This window comes from Synchiropus splendidus, chromosome 15 (genome assembly GCF_027744825.2).
Source record: "Synchiropus splendidus isolate RoL2022-P1 chromosome 15, RoL_Sspl_1.0, whole genome shotgun sequence".
Taxonomy (NCBI): domain Eukaryota; kingdom Metazoa; phylum Chordata; class Actinopteri; order Syngnathiformes; family Callionymidae; genus Synchiropus; species Synchiropus splendidus.
In genome coordinates this window covers 4773092-4789340 of record NC_071348.1, presented here as the reverse complement: position 1 = coordinate 4789340, position 16249 = coordinate 4773092, and the positions used below count along the sequence as shown (strand labels likewise).

The window sequence follows — 16249 nt, the reverse complement described above, 5'->3', positions numbered from 1 at the left end:
AGACAGAGGCTACGTAATTTCAGGGCCTTCAAGCTTCAATCTTGGCTGCGATTTAAAGATGTCTTTGACATCAGGGCAACAGGAGGTGCAAGAATCTTCCTCTATATGTTGTCATCAGTTGTGCGCGCATCTGTGCTGTGCAATAGCTCACCTCTCTCTGGAGGCGAGCATGAAATTGGATCACTCAAACAAGTCAAAAGCAGCGAACTTTAGCTGCGACAGCAGGTACGGACCAGTGCAACCCAAGTCCCTGAACATCACCCTTCACCTCCAGTTTTCCTTCTTTTGCTTCCTCTTGAGTTTCTCTTCCTCTTCTATTCAGACATAAAATACTTCAGCTAAGCAGAATTTCATCATCAATTATGCAGCATCCATCACACACACACACACGGACTGAAAAGCCGCGTGTGTGTTGTGCAAAGCAAACAGAGTATAAGGGTTTACGGCGCAGCGTGACTTCGGCTCATGCCCTGGTTCTCTTCACACATCTGCCTCCGACTGTTGTGGTTTTACAACCAGGCCTGACAATAAATATCGTGTTTGCTTTAAAGGTTTCACCGACGAGCGTTTTCACAGCATCATTCCAAAAAAAAAAAAAAATGGAGTGTCCTCATGTTACCTTCTATTATATTCTACCCGATGCGCCCTCTTCCTGCTTCTCTCCTACTGGTTTCTGGGCTCTCTCCCTCTCGTACCATCTGTTCAGTTTTCTCAGCCTCGCTAGTTTTAACTACTTTAGAGGGGCTCTCCTAACCAGCCATATATGTCCTTTTATTATTCTCTCCGGCTTGTTCTATTCCTGTACGGTCACAGGCACTGACCACTCGCTCTCTGTGTACTAATGGAGCAGAAAACGCTCAGTAGGTCAGCATCAGCGCGGATTATTCTCCAGAAAGGCGGTAGAAATTACCTGCAACAGTAAAACTGTGAAAGGGGGAGCACAGTGCGATGTATCAGAGAGGGACAGATGGCCGTGCCGACAAGTGAAAAGGTATAAATCCAGAGGGAAATAAAGATGCAGTGAAGGAAGCAGAAGTTGTCAGCTAGGTCAGGGAATAATGGTGCTGCTGCATTTTTAATAGTTGACCACTTTGTTGCGACCCCTGTCTAATGGATTCTCTGCCTCTTAAAAGCTCCCGTCGAGGCCCTCCACCTCAAACGGTTACACTGCGGAAATTGCGGAGGGCTCCAATAGTCCCTTCCTGATATAACGGCCAATGATCTAATGTTACCCGGCAGCAGACGTTTACAGATGAATTTACAGGAAATAACAAGCAAGGGGGCTGTAATGTCCCGAATCGGCTTCGAGCTGTGCGCCTCTCTCCGGTCAGAGGTCACAGTGTTAAGTGCCTTGCAGAGTCGTCATCGTCAGGGTTAAAGGGTGAAGGCGGAAAGTGCAACCTTCAGCTGCTGAATATTTCAAGTGTTGCTCAGTGACTTCAAGTGAAACGCAGTTCATTCATTCATCCTTGCCATTTATCAGTTGCTGCTTTGCTGGAACACTTCCATGATTTTTCTGGACATGTACTGAGATCTTGGCATTCACACGTCCACTCCCAGTGACTTTTGTGCGTTTGCCTTTCAGTGGAATAATATTTATCCCTTCCCATATGATTTTCCTTTCGGGTTAGGTGAGGGCTAGGACACATGAGGGGAGCTCTCATTACTATTGAAATGAAGAGATCACTTGGCATGCTGTATATAGCGCCTCATACGGCTCTCTCCCTACTGACTCCCAAGTGACAAGTGATCAGGAGCGCCATCCCATAGCTAACCCTAAACCCAAGCAGTCTTTCTTTTCGTGACACACTGCGCACAGTGTCAGGATATGCCATGGAAGGCAGAACATGGGCTTCAAAAATGCATCAACGTGCAATGCTGAAGGTTGCCTTCTGGACTTTTAAAACCTGCAGCCTGTGGGCCATTCACAGCCCTCAGCCTGCTGTTTTGTGGCCGCTTCTTGGTGTCCCATTTTAGCACACTTGCAGTGAATTCCAATGGATGACATTTAGGCTTTACCTTAGAATTTGATACATTAATTTAAGGTAATTTAAATATGCCGCTAGCATTTCACTCATGGTTCCTCTATTACGTTTCCATTCATGGTTACCTTATCTTTTGTGCCAGTGGACAATGTAAATCAAGCTTTTCATCTCTCTAGACAGGGTCACATACCCCTCACACTCCGCCAGTCTGCGGCCCAGCCTCACCAAAACTTTGCAAACCTCTGGTGTCATTCCGGTTCCAATTCAAGTTGAATTCCAGTTGAACACGACATGAAAAATGACGAACTGCAGTGCAAAATCTGCGCCGTAACTTTTCCTGTAGGGGCATTACTTTTTTTGTTTTGTTTTGCTACTAAGATCCGTCCGATCAGAGCTGTTACACTGCCTTAATGTCCCGTCCCTCCCATCCCTCCGTCTATAATCCCTGCTTCATCACAAAACTCTTTACTATCCAGAAATTGACCTATTATAAAGTCATTTAAATGCAAATTCCTCCCCCGATGAACAAAATTAGATATTTAATGAAGGCGTGTTGGTGTTAAACATGCATTTACCATGACCGCATTTTTAATAAGATGTAATTATCTTTTCCATTTAATGAGCACATCATTACATATGCACTGTAAATGATCTGTGTCCATGTATGGAAGTGCTGCACATGCCTCCGAATCCTCTTTCAGTTCTGCACATTAATCATTATCTACCTCCAGTTTTGCACGTAAACAAGAGTTATACGTTTTATTCCATCTTGTCAGATATGGATGTCTGAATCCGTACATTCCGCCATCTGCATTTTTCCACGCATTGAATTATCATAGGGATAAAGCCAGCTCCATTGTCATTATCCCTCTTCATTTATTGTGCGGATCCCCTGGTGGGGAAAGTATATATAAAGGCTTGTATGTGGCATGGTGAGTGATCCAGACACCCGGGACCATGGAGATAATTGATAAAATGGCCCCAGGTTTCTCTGCATGTCAATCTTCATCCTACTTAAAGGTTAAAGTCATGAGCGTGGCCTTTTTGCTCGTCTATATGTTACATGCACGGCAGGGCTCAAGCCTATAGGGGACCTTCTCATCTCACCCACACGCCTGTGAGAATTGGACGTCCCTCATTACCTCTGTATGGTTTTAGGACTCTGGAGGGCTCCGTGGATAGATCTCTACACACAAAGGACATTTCAAACGACACGAAACTGAAGTCAATCCGGATTAAAGTTCATGTCAATATCTTGACGTGTGAAGGTACCAGTTTGAACCTAAAGTAATGAGCCCAGAGTATCATTGCCCGCGAAATATGCAAACTTCCAATTGCAAAACTTGAAGTGGTAAGACAGGAATTGAATGGAATCTAAAGCAGGTGGATCCTGGTGATTCAAGGAGAGTGTCTTGTGTGTTTTGAGTGTTTGGTGATGGCCGATTACTGTGCCAGAGTTAGCCTCCAGGAATGGAAAGACAGACTCATGTTTCCTTTGAAAGCACTGCCAGTTATTGAGCCTCCAGTGCAGGAAATATTAATGTACATCCATTTCATAATAGTATAATTAATGAATTGAATCAAATGAATCTCATTTTAACACGTTTTTCTATTCATGCTGCTCTGACAAATGTTCCCGGTGAAAGGAAGTTTATATTGACTGATAATTATTTTTGTCTTTAATAAAAGTAACATCAGCTCTAGTAAACACACCTTTGGTTTGGCCACTCACACATGCATGTACAACTGTAAAAGCATCAGACGGTTGTTGGGTCAGATGACATGTAGGTTTTGATTTGTCTTTAATTTGCTTCAATACATTATTCAGTCAGTGTACGTGTCGCACGAAAGAACAGTGTATACTGCAGAGAAATTAACGCCATGATCGGACATTTATTTTTAGTCAGTAGACGTAGATGTGGCGATCATTTCATACGCATCCAGAAATAGTGCATTCTCCTCACACCGGGGATTCAGCTCACAGGTAGAAACAACAATCGATATCGACCACACCGGCAGCGTTTTAGTCTCCAGCAGCACAGTAGGACATTTCCTGGTGTGAACACACTCTGGTGTACAACCCCTGCCCTCTTTCTTTCTTCATCTGGGCGGAATATATAAAGAAACACAGTTAAAAGTCTATAAAACTGCTGTGCTGTTTGTCCTTGTGGGCAGTTTAGCTGCAGTCACAAACACACTCCTCTCCCTGAGCCAGAGGTGACCAGCTGGGCCAAGCTTCTCAGATTCCCCTCTAATGAAATCCTAAATAAACCGTTCTCTTCCTGGACTTAAACCTCTGCCGCCGCCCCCCCCACTCCTCGCCCCCCACCACCACCATCATCGCACACAGAGTTGTGCAACAAATACTCTCAAACTTGGACGGAGACGTGGCGCTCAGTTTAATTCGACCGAAGCTTTTCCTGGGAAAATACATCTTTTGTTGGGCCCCAGTCAAATATAAGTTTTTAACTTTCAGCAGCGAATGCATGAGAAATGATTTCACATTTACATTTTCCTTTGTGTGTGAGTACAGTTTCCAATACATTTATGGCTCAATGGAAATCAGAATTTTGACCTTGTCTGATGGACACCGTCGCCTGGATGTTGACAAGCTTTGGTTACGTTTGAGCGTAAAGGAAAAAGAATCACAGCTCATAATCAGGGGTCAAAAAGTCAGGACAGATATTTTACACTTTAAAAGTTATGTTAAATGTTTGGTCCTGGCTAATTCTGTTTCCTCTACAATGAGGTGACAGGGACTTGTCCATACCTGTCCCTCTCATCCTTTATTAGGATTTGTTTTAGTAAGAAACCTGCAGCTATTTGTACCTTATTAATGGATGAATTCTTGTCTGGTGTTGTGAGCATATCTGATAATATTGTACTCACTAATACCCTTTCTCTTCATGAGGAAATACAAGTCACCCTCCTGAAAGTTTGATAACAGTTCTGTCTCCCCAAAACATACCCTGTCGTCCTGATGAATCATATATAGAGGAAGCCAGAAAATGACTCTCAGATGGATCTGTTTCACTTGTGCTTTCATTCACTGAGGAAAGGTCAATGGTATGAGAATATTAACCAATTTTAAACAGACAATCTTTACTTATATATGTGCGTCAGGAATGTTAAACTCGATATTCAGAGACTGTGAGAACACAATATTTGCACAGCTTGATGCAGTTGGACACAAAGTTGATCAAAGAAACAGGGTGCATCTCCGTCCTTGATCACGCCATTGACGTCTTCTTCATCTCCTTCATTCTTGGTCCAACACAGTGGGTCTGTCCTCCCTTACTTTAAGCAGTACTTCAGAAACATCACTCATTAATACTGATGCTAGTTTCACTGTTCAGTAGCTGCTGTCATCACACCTAGATCCATGTTGCAAACAAGCAGTCTGCCATGTTTAAAATTCCAACAGGTCACGTGATAAGACGGTACGGTGGTAACTGAATATTTGGCGAATAAAACTCTAAATGTTTTTGCAACAATTGCAGTCTAATTATTTTTGCGAAGCACTCGTGTGGGTTCTGGCCAGCCCACTCAGCTGGGCTTTGAATGTTCAAGTCACACTTCAGCTTCTATTTATTTGCACCAGCGACTCCCCCGAGAGCCTCTGGTGTAGAATTTCTTGTGTTCAACAATTAATACATTTAAGTTTCCAGATTAATAAAATAACCAGTCGGATTTGTGCATGAAAACCGGCTTTGTCGCCTGCAGTGAAGTGTTGATTTAAGTGGAAGTGGAGGGCGAAATGGGATAAAAGACCTGACTAGATTAGGCTGGCACACTCCACTGAGGCGTGCTGTACCGCCTGGCCTTTCGGCACACTCTGTACTAAGCGCGTGTGTGTGTCTGGCAGGCCAGAGTTTGTGTATCAAGTCAAGGATATTGAGATAGTGTGTGTTTTGGATGCACTGACGACTGGTGTCGCAATGCTTGGGCACAATAAAGCGGCACAGCAGAAGAGCACAGTCCTCACCAGTATGACCTATTAGGAGTATCAGGGTCGGTACACAGTGTACGCTAGCACTGTCCAGCCAGGTGGTTTGACACGCTCAAACACCGGCCTTGCTCTGGATCTTTATCTTACCAGAGGAAAATGAGCTGAAGAGAAGCGTCTTCATCTTGTGTAATTTACCCGTAAAGCTTCCAGTTTCGGTTAGTGGGAGGTTGAATTGCTGCATATTCCGGCTCCCCCACACAGACACCCCACTGTTTAAAGTCAAGGTAGTCTCCAACAATAACACTTCATGGGCTAAGTTGCTCCCCCATCTGTCACTCCTTGTTAGCCTCCTCGCGTGCTGGGATCTGGCAGCAGTGGGTAAAAATAACATTTTTAAAATGGTTTTATGTGCTCAGTTTGATGCTACAGATTAAGATCTAGCTTCAGGAGGAAGTATTGCCACTGATCAGGTGATGTTGCTTTGGTTCCCTGTGTCCCTTACCTGTAGCACTGTTTACAGTTAGGTCCCTTGAATACAGTCACTCAAGTTTGTCCTTTGGTTTTATAATAAACTGTAATATAAAAATAATAATAATAACATCTGTAAAAATACATAGTTTGTTTCATGAGAAATGAAATTAAACTAATGTCAATAAATTATTCTGAAATAATTACAAAATAAAATAATGCAATTAAACAACAAATCAGTTGTAAGAAAATGTTAATTTACTAAATTTTAATGTCATTTTGGTCAAACATATAAAGGACAATTTTATACAACTTCAAAAAATATTTGAGAGAAAAAAGAAAATGCAGATACATTTTATTAATAAATGTGAAATAAATCAGTTTAAATTAAATAAAAAACACATTTATTCATTATATTTCTGTTAAAATAAAAACTAAATAATTTATAGGAAGATACAGGAAATACTTTTTTTTTTTAATGCTATTTTTCTGTGTGTAAGAAAATAATTCTGACATCATGAAACAGTGTTGAACACAAAACATATGGTGGTTTATCTGTGACTGACATTTCCGCAGTTGTGTGCGTGTGTGACAGTGTCTATATGGCGTGGTGGTAGTCCCCAGCCCATTGTTCCATGTCGCTGGGACAAGCCCCGCCCCTCCTAAAACCCGAACCTGAATTGCCATGGTTATAAAGTGATCAGATGTCGCCCTGTTGTTGCATCAGATGTCTGTAAAAGCTTGTCAGATCATTTGTGAAGTGAACCATGGTTGTGTGTTTCACTCCGATATAATTGGGAGTGATCCGTTTCAATGATTCTTTGTGATGTTTTTCGTGCCTCCTCTCACTGCAGCCTGTTACACCGCCAGTTGTGCCGAACAAGAGGAGACGGAAACATCTGTCATTGACATGACTTACTGCCTGATTCTGCATATTTCATTGATTTAAGGGTCCACAGATGAATAATTGAAAGCCTCCATGTGCATAAATGCGAGAGTCTTGGGAGCAGCGTGAGGCTGCATGGCTGCATGCACTCTGCAGGTTGTGAATATATATTTACATAGTCTTTTGTCTGCTCCAGAAGTGAATCAAACACCTTTTCTCCATTAAGACATTCCCAGAGTGTGATATCGTCAACATGATGGCACATTAAGAAGTCTTTCTCATCGCACTCTCCATATCTGGAGTCGTGGCCGTGTCTCTCCGGGGCCCTGCTGTCATTCAGCTCTGCTTTGACTCGACCTCTGACCCCCAGTGCCCGATTCATTCTGTTGAAACTGGCTGAGCTCCACTAAAATCCTGTATGTATGATGTACTCTTCCTTATGGATCCTTGCGTTTTGCTGCAGTAATATACATAATAAATAATGCTAATCGTAACCTTGAGTTTCCCCAAAGCTGTAATCCCATAAAATCTACTGAGAAAATGCTGCGTCCGAGATATTTATACCATTTAGATGGTCTGGCGTGGAAGCTTTCGGGGAGAGTTGACTAATTCACATGACATTTTCGGAACCGACTTTCATTTGGGTAGATCTTTTAACACAGAGATGTGGTGAGCACAGAAACACGGCTGAATTAGCCCCGGAAAGGTCAGATTTTTGGCAATAACCTATCAATCATTCAAAGGAATGACGGGTTTCGAGTCAGTGGGCCAGCCGAGCACGACGGTCCACGTCAGCATCTCTGGCAATTTCCCACCATTTCCCTCAAACTGTACAGAGCCCTGCCCCTGTCTTCATTAGAAAAAAGAAATTATTTCAATTATGGCGTTCCTTTTATGGTTAAAATCTCCGCACTGCGTTTAAACAAAACTTTATATTTGTTGACAAAACTGAGCCAACAGGAGATTATATTTAAGAGTGAACTCTAGTGGTATAATAGCAATCGCTGTCTGGGATTTGGGGGGGGCATGTTCTCTCTGTGAAGGTTTCCTGCCTGGAGGTTGCTCCTGGGTTACGTACAGTAGGCCTCTGCTCTGCGACTTGAGTAACTGCTGGAAGGAATAGCATCGAACATTGATGAAGCTTCTGTAATTTCCCCACATTCTTAAACATTTCGACTCAGTCCCTCCCAATTCTGCTAACTGATGTTGTAGTCGAGACCAAGACCAAACCGAATCCAGGATGCCGATGCATAAGATTATTAGTTATATAGACATATGTATTTCTTACCGCCAAAGAAACATTTGTTTTACACATAATAAATAAAGAACTGAAACCCTTCCATTGGAGCTTTGATTGGTTTTGCCTTCAAAGTCTTGGACTTGGTCTCTGTAAGCTCTGGTCTCAGTCTCGACTACGTCTGACTGTCACTGTCTGCCTCATGCTCATCGACCTATCCGTCAGTTAAGACCAGGTTCTTTAACTTGCATTTAAATCTCACTCATGTCCATCTGTGCCAAAACACCGTCAGCGCGTTCCAGGCTCAGATCTTCCATGATGTCACAGTGTGGTTTCATGCCAAACTCCCTTTGTCTCAATCACTTTTATGAGCTGATGTGAGCGTTGAGAGATATAAACTCTGTATTTGGACGCAAACCAGGATGTTCCAGGGGATGCCCGATGCCACGGAGATTAATAGCTGTGAGCTCTTGGATGCAGTACACACTGTATTCAGATGTTGAAGGTCTTGGCCATGCAGAGGTTGAGCTAACGTGGCACTCTCTCGCTAACACTTGGACATGGCCAATGTTTCAGTGTTTATACTTGCTCTCTGTCTCTGTCATGTTTTGTCAGTCCTGCACAGCCTGGATTTCTGTCCAGAGCTGACAGCAGTGGGTGCTGTGGTGCGTCTCTAAAGGCCTTCTTCTGACCTTGGCTGTAACAATCACTTCAGCCTCTGTCTGGGACCAGTTTGAGACAAACCCAGAGGAACGGAGTCCACCAGCAGATTCTGAACCGACTCTTCTCGTTCTGATGCTGAGTTTTGCCAAGAGTTCTTGAACCTCTGTACATATGCATGAAGCTTCCTACAGATGATTGTTTTACTGGTAGTGATGTTCAAACGAAGCCTTACTCCGGAAAGCTGCTGTTGGTTCGATAATGCTGTTTCTCAGACAGCTATTTTTATGAAGTCCCACACATCATCTGGGATCTGCCTTGGCACGACGGTATTTGTGCAAAAAAGGCAGTGGACTCAAGCGTGGCTCCTTCAATGAGCCTCAACAAATCGCTCCAACTGTGGAGCGGGTTTAATGTGAACTGTAAAATAGCAGGAGAAGTTCTCTTGCTCAGAGATACTCACGAAGAAAGACGGAATTGTCATGTGAAAGTCAATAAACTGAGCAAGCAATTAAACTCCCAAAATTGCTTTTTATGCCGCTGATTCCCCAGCTGTGGATCTCTGGATCTGTGGATCTCTATTCTAGCGAGGCTTGACGAGGGTCTTAGTCTTGTCTCATGACTTGGAGCTTATTATTGTAATGAGTCAAAGGATTTGAGTGGCTCATGACATTCACAATAACTGGCTAAATCCATGAGAAAATTCAAGTAGGGATTGTATTGGTGACCAAGCTATCGGCAAAGCTCAAACACCCCAATATACTGAGTTTCAACCTTTTCCCAGAGGAAACCATTCTTACCTGCTTCTTTAAAGAGTAGTGTTGAGACCACCCAATCTGAGACCGAGCCATGAGCATTCAGAGGGCCAGAGACCAGACTGAATAGAGAGCAAACTAACAGTCTCCATCTGTAAATGTAAAAGTTCTTCCTACAACAGTCTGCAAAATGAATTGGTAAAACACATTACATTTACACGGCATTTAAAATAACAATAGAAGAGACATCAACTTGAAACCTTGTCCTGCAAAAGATCATCACTCTCCCCAGAGTACAACTTGGCACTCTAAAAACGTATCGTGAATTCATGTTATCAATATTTAAAGTCATAAACAAGTCTTTTTTTTTAAAGGCAGATGGGGCTCTCAAGAGGGAATAGTAGAAAAAGTGACAGAGCAAGACGGGGAATTGAGGATGACAAAAGTGGAAAAACAAACACGAGCGACAGACAGACTCTTGCTTTCCTCTAAAGTACAGTCACAAGCTGTTCGTTTCAGTCTGCCAGCTGAGCTCAGCTTCCCAGCCATAGATAAGCCGTGTGTTATGTGCGTGTGTTTTTACTTGTGTGTGAGGTCCGTGGCACATCACCCAATTTTAGAGTCAAGACTTTCCGAGGAGTTAAGATGAGGTCAACGTTCGGTAAAGGAGAAGGTGATTATAGCTTGAATCTCCAGGAAATGAAGTGATTTTTTTGGTCTAATATGTTGGAGTGTGTGTCTGTGTGTGTGTTTGTTATTCGCCAGTGCTGCCAAATCGTGATCTTAGAGCTTATCAATGCCGGTGGCACAAAGAAAGCGAGGAGGGATGGAAATCAACAGGGTTTTCAAAACAATGCTTTACCCTCAAATAGACTGGAGTTGATGGTATGGAATCATTTGCTCGCGCACCTCATCCGTGCATGTTTTATTTGTTAGCATACCAACAAAAAGTTGTTGCCACCGCGTGTGGTTTGTCTGCTGGCAAGAGTGCAGAACTTTTGTTTTATTGAAACCAAGTTGTTTGTGAGCACTTGTGTTGCCTGATCTCCATGAAGTCTGTGTGAACCTTCAACTTATCTCCTTTCTAAAAGCCCTACCAACCATCAGTGATAAGATATTCCCCGCCATTTCATTCGCTGGTGTCTCCTGATTTGTGCTGTAGTCACTTGTTGCTTTGAGAAACGACTCACAACCCTCCTGCACCCCAGGTCCTTCTCAGTAAACAAATGACTTTATCAGTCCACGTGTGAAACTTCAGGTGTCGACAAGCATTGCGACAGTGTTTCATCATTGAAGCTTCATCTTTTAAGTAACAGTGAACTAGAAACTGGTCAGTAAGAGAAACCACACAGCAAGAGCTATTGGTACAAACGTGCATTGGAAGTGCTCAGTCTTGACCTGGAGGTGGATGATAGCAAGGGTGATGGGGCTGATCCTAACTCTCTGCCTGGTCCTCCTAACCACCTTCTGCACCACATAAGGCTGCGCTAAGATGACTACACAGTGGCGCTAGAGTCACGTTGAAAACCTCAACTTCCTCAAGAAGAACATGGTGCAGATCACCTGGTTTAAGCCAAACATCCAGATGTATTGTGAAAACATGAGCCCTTTAGTTTCTGTCGTCATGTCCTGGCGGTGTGCAAATCATATTTATTGGTTCTCAACCTGCTACCGTTCTGTAGCACGCTGATAGCTTCGCAAACAAACCATGTAGCCACTATGGGGAACCGAGAGTTTAATGGAATGCCACCAGATCCTCCAATCTGTTCTCTAGTGGTCATAATGGCTGGCTTGGTTGCTGCCATCAGTCTGTCGACAGTTCTAAAGAGCTTCTCCCATATCATTGTTTCTCGCCAGCCCATATGTCGAAGATATTCTGCTTCTGTGTCTTCAACATTGTCTTTTCATTTGTTTAATATGTATTAATATGTAGTTGTATTTAACATCTCTGAGCAAAATCCGCCCTGTTGTACCCATTGTCTGATAAATAACCTTCAAATGTAACCTATGTAAACCGACGTATAGCAAACTTCTCTACTCAATGTGAGAAGCATTAACATACTGTTGACCCCAGTATGTTTTTGGTGACATTAAATCCACACTTGTTGTTTATATTCGCCTCGCATGTGTTCTACAGGTTAGCACAATCCATCTCCCTCCCCTGTCGTCTCTCTATCTCCCTTCAACGTCTGCCTGCCTCCCTCTTTCACTCTCAAGGAAGCGTAATCCCTCTTGTAGCTAATGTGCTGTGACATTTCATGGTACAATAGGATTTGGGAGGCACGCTGTATTCTCATGGTGCCAGGGTCTCACTGATAACCTCGCTGTCGAGGTGATTTAGAGCGTTTATTTATATATTGTTTATCTCAATTTGAGAATCGCACTCTCAGATCATCAGTTTTGCACCGGCCCTTCTCCCCGAATATGTTTTAAATGAGTCTTTATTTTATGTAAGAAGCAGTTCAACTTTCTGCGCTGAAGTATTTTCTCAATATATTTCTACAGCCAGTCTGATGAAAGATGTATCATAATTTCTGTCCTATTTCTGGATTTGTTTTTATTTAAATTTGCAATTCCTAGTGACTGAAGCATCTTTGTGTAGCATCTTAGTATTTTGCCGATGGTTTCTGTATCATAATGGTGACGGCAAAGAGGATTGTGGGGTGACGCTTGCTTGAGAGATGCAATAGTGTAGATGCAACTTGACCTGATGCCTCTAAGATACTTCTGCTGGGCTTCTTTTTGGTGGCACTGCAGTCTATTAGCTGCCCTTTCACTCTGGATTTGGTGTTATCGAGATGAGACATGAGGTGACGAGTCATTGAGTCTGGCCGTGCCTGGAAGTAGGAACGGCTGACAGTGACTTGGGTGGTGTGATTCCAAACTCAACCAGGTGTGAGGCAGAGGTCAGCCGTCGACAGTCTTGGTCCAGCACACACTGAGTGATACTGTGCTGCTTTCTGGATCTGATCCTGCGGTATCTTGTGATGATGAAGGAGTAGACACGTAAGAGTACAAGTAAGAAAGGGCTGGAAAAAAAGACTATGTTAAATGAAAACCACAGTATTTTAAATGTAATCCCTTCACAAGATGAGTCAGTAGGAATTTAAGACGCTTTAATATTGGACACTTGACTGAAGCAACCAGATGAAAAAGTCCTTCATGTCTGGAAAAGTTTCATTCATGCACCACCGTTCCACAAAAAACACTCACTAAAATAATGACTTTAATCCAAGTCATGCAGAAAGCCTCGGGTTGTGCTCATCCACTCAGCCAGCGAACACAAATGACAAGTGAAAGGACTGTTTATCTAGCTAACGACCATCCGAGAAGACTGACGTCGTGTCATTTTGATTTGGCCCCAAGATTTCTTTCATGACAAGTCGGTGAGAGGCAGCTAGAAATTGAAGAGTGTCACGCCCTGATTCATGAGTTGGCGCTGGCAGGTCCGCTGTATTTTACCTTGAGCGAACTCTGTAGCTGCAGCCAATTTAGCTGAAACACCGCTAAGAGTTTCCCCGAGGTGTTTGTGAGTGTGTTTCAGGATTAAGTGGCAGCACCAATTAAAGCCGCAGAACCGATTTTACAGGATAACTTCTGAACAGAAGCGACCTCTCTGGTGTCCTTTGCGTCTCCTGTATTGCTTTTGAGGCTCTCAGTTTTGTTTCATGAATTGAATCATTTCAACTTCCGCAGTAGGAGGATGATGTCAGTCCCTTTTTCTTTCCTCTCCCTTTTGTTCTCAGTCGTTGCTTCCGGTTGATAAACAAGTTTGTATAAATCCTTGCTGGTTAACGCTATGGATCATCATTAAAATGACATAAATAACGAAATAGCTCTAAATTCCAAAGCAGCGGCTGGTATCCTGGTTTTCTGTGTTCTGTCGGCGGAACATCAACATATTTTTGAGAGGTATGTCCATGAGTACTCACCTGAGAATGCTTCTTCTCTCGATGTGGAGGAGCGACAGCTCTGCTTTGAGTCTCTCTTGGATGCCTGAGCTGCTCAACTTATCTCTAAGGGAGAGTCCTGCCAGTCTGTGTTCATAGTCTTTTGGAGGGAAGGGACGTAGATGAAAAATCCACAGCCTTTTGGCTCAGCTCTTCACGACCTTCAACCCGTTTCTGACTGACTCTTGGATGTAGATCAGCTGATTTTCATCCCGGTTGCCTCACATGTGACTTCAAATCTTCCCAGCAATCTTCCAAATCATTTGATTATTAAATTGACCCAAACGACTCCAGACAAAGAAACAAATATTTGGAGATGTCAAATGATGAATTCATTCTCTGCCCGGTGTAGAAATCTGCCTGTGTTTGAGGCAGAACCTCAGATTCTCTGATCCACAGCCCAAATGCAGCGAGAAATTCTCCAGCAATGCAGAAGATAAATTAAACACTAGCTAACTTAAACACAGCTGAATGGCATTATAAATCTTTAACACTGACTCTGACATTCAAGAAGGGCTGAGGGAAGCAAACTGTGAAAGAACCCAAACATTAGATTCAGCAACTGACACCCATCATTTTGGACAATAGCACATTTACAGTCGACATTATCCAGTAAAATGAGCTCGACTCTTTCATCCCGGATGTATACCCAAATGGTTTTCCTTCCAACTTTCCCCTTTTGGAGCACCTTGCCGTTGTTATTCAGGACTCCAGGCTGCCTTTGACTGCTGCGTGATGCGGCCGTGTTCCCTTCTTCCTCCGTGTTCAATAACAAAAGCATGTTAGTGGGTAATAGACACCTTTAACCTTTTGCTGGTAATTTGATCAGGCTTTTAAATCGATGCACGCTAAAAGTGTCTGGGTTATGATCGTCAAAAACATCAGCCTCTTGTAGATGGTGACGCTGTGTCTATTTCTGATTGGATCAATTGTTCTTCAGGGTTTCTGAATTATTCACGTGCAATGCAGGGTCTCTAGCAAGGAGATATGAAGCTGATGTCTGTGACTGCTGTTGTTAGAGGGTTCATGAGGGATTATTGGAAGACTGACCAAGTTGAGCTCCTTTATGTAGCTCTCCGTGGCACAACCTTATCAGCAAGGGGAATCCATTCAGTTCAGATCGGGATGGTACGACATTGTCCACACGCTGGGCTGTGTCTCGGTCCACTCACAAATGTTTGGGGTCCACCAACGTTTCTCTTTGCCTGCCCTGTTCGTGCTGCTGTATACAGCACACTAGCACAAGGAGCCACGCCTTCTCTTGTTTTTTTACTCGGATTCCTTCTCCAGAATGATGAATGGAGGGTGACATTTGCTTTCAAATTCACTCCAGGCGTAGCAGTCATAAAGACTATTGTTCTCTGATGTTGAATAGACACTGTGGTGAATTATGTGGTTGATCATCAGGCCCACAATCGTCTTTTGCCAGACTTTGTGCCTTTGAATCCAAAGATTAGATTCTTCCGAAGAGTGTCCTCGGTAAACAAAATAGCTCAATACATGTCTATTGTCTATTTTAAGTGTGGCTCAACACAGTCCTCCCACTTCATACTTAATGCTCTGGAGGGGTATCCAATAGTGAGTCATTAAACACTTTTGATGGAGGTTCACTTGCATGCAAGAACATCATAAGTCACTTCTAATGGACCAGTCTATTTCTGCACAGAAATTCCCAGTTTGGCCCCCTGCTAGTATCACAAAATGTTGGATTTCCAAGTCAGGAAAGTATTAGAATCCTCCAAACCGAGGGTGTTATCTATCAAGAATCTAGACAGACACCGATCACTGAGAACACTGTGACTTCATTGAGAGCTCCGACTTCCCACTTCCGAGGCAATTGGAACCTAGCATAAGATGAAATGTGTGTTTCCATAGGATCCATGATCAGGTATGTGGGGAGATGCACTGTTATTCTTGCACCAGAATACACTTTGTTGGCTTGGAAACAGTAGGCTGTAGTCCGGGGACCAGAGTCTCTGTCTCTTTGCCAGAGCTGACGCCACATGAGTCGGTTCATGATGATGGATGGATAATGATACAGCATCCTGTTACACTATTGAATTAGAGGGATGACTCATCTAAATACAAATCTAATTTATTTCACCGGTTAACTCGATATAGCACCTGTTGAACACTCTCCTTTGAGTGTTCATCGCAGTTGTTGTGTGGAAGCGGATGCTTTTAGAAAATCCTCTGCCAAATTCTGGACCAGCTGGTGTCGTATGGCATCACGGGGGGTTTGGCGTGGGCAGAGGGATCTAATAAAACTGCATCTAATCGCTCAGCGGCAACACAAACAACATACTGAGCAGAACTCATACATACACCGTAATTTCCCCAACACCCCATTTGTGACACC

General features: G+C 43.2%; 1 protein-coding gene across 8 annotated transcripts in view; it reads left to right on the top strand.

Annotated features, from left to right (window-relative positions):
* Positions 1-16249, top strand: part of LOC128771654 (RNA-binding motif, single-stranded-interacting protein 3-like) — a 153530-nt gene that overhangs the window by 56360 nt on the left and 80921 nt on the right. The window contains exon 4 of one of the 8 annotated variants that reach the window (XM_053887211.1): positions 3144-3253. The exons of the other annotated variants lie outside the window; for them this stretch is intronic. The gene's annotated coding sequence lies outside the window, so the exon portion shown is untranslated. The remainder of the gene's footprint in view (positions 1-3143; positions 3254-16249) is intronic. 8 annotated transcript variants of the gene reach the window in all.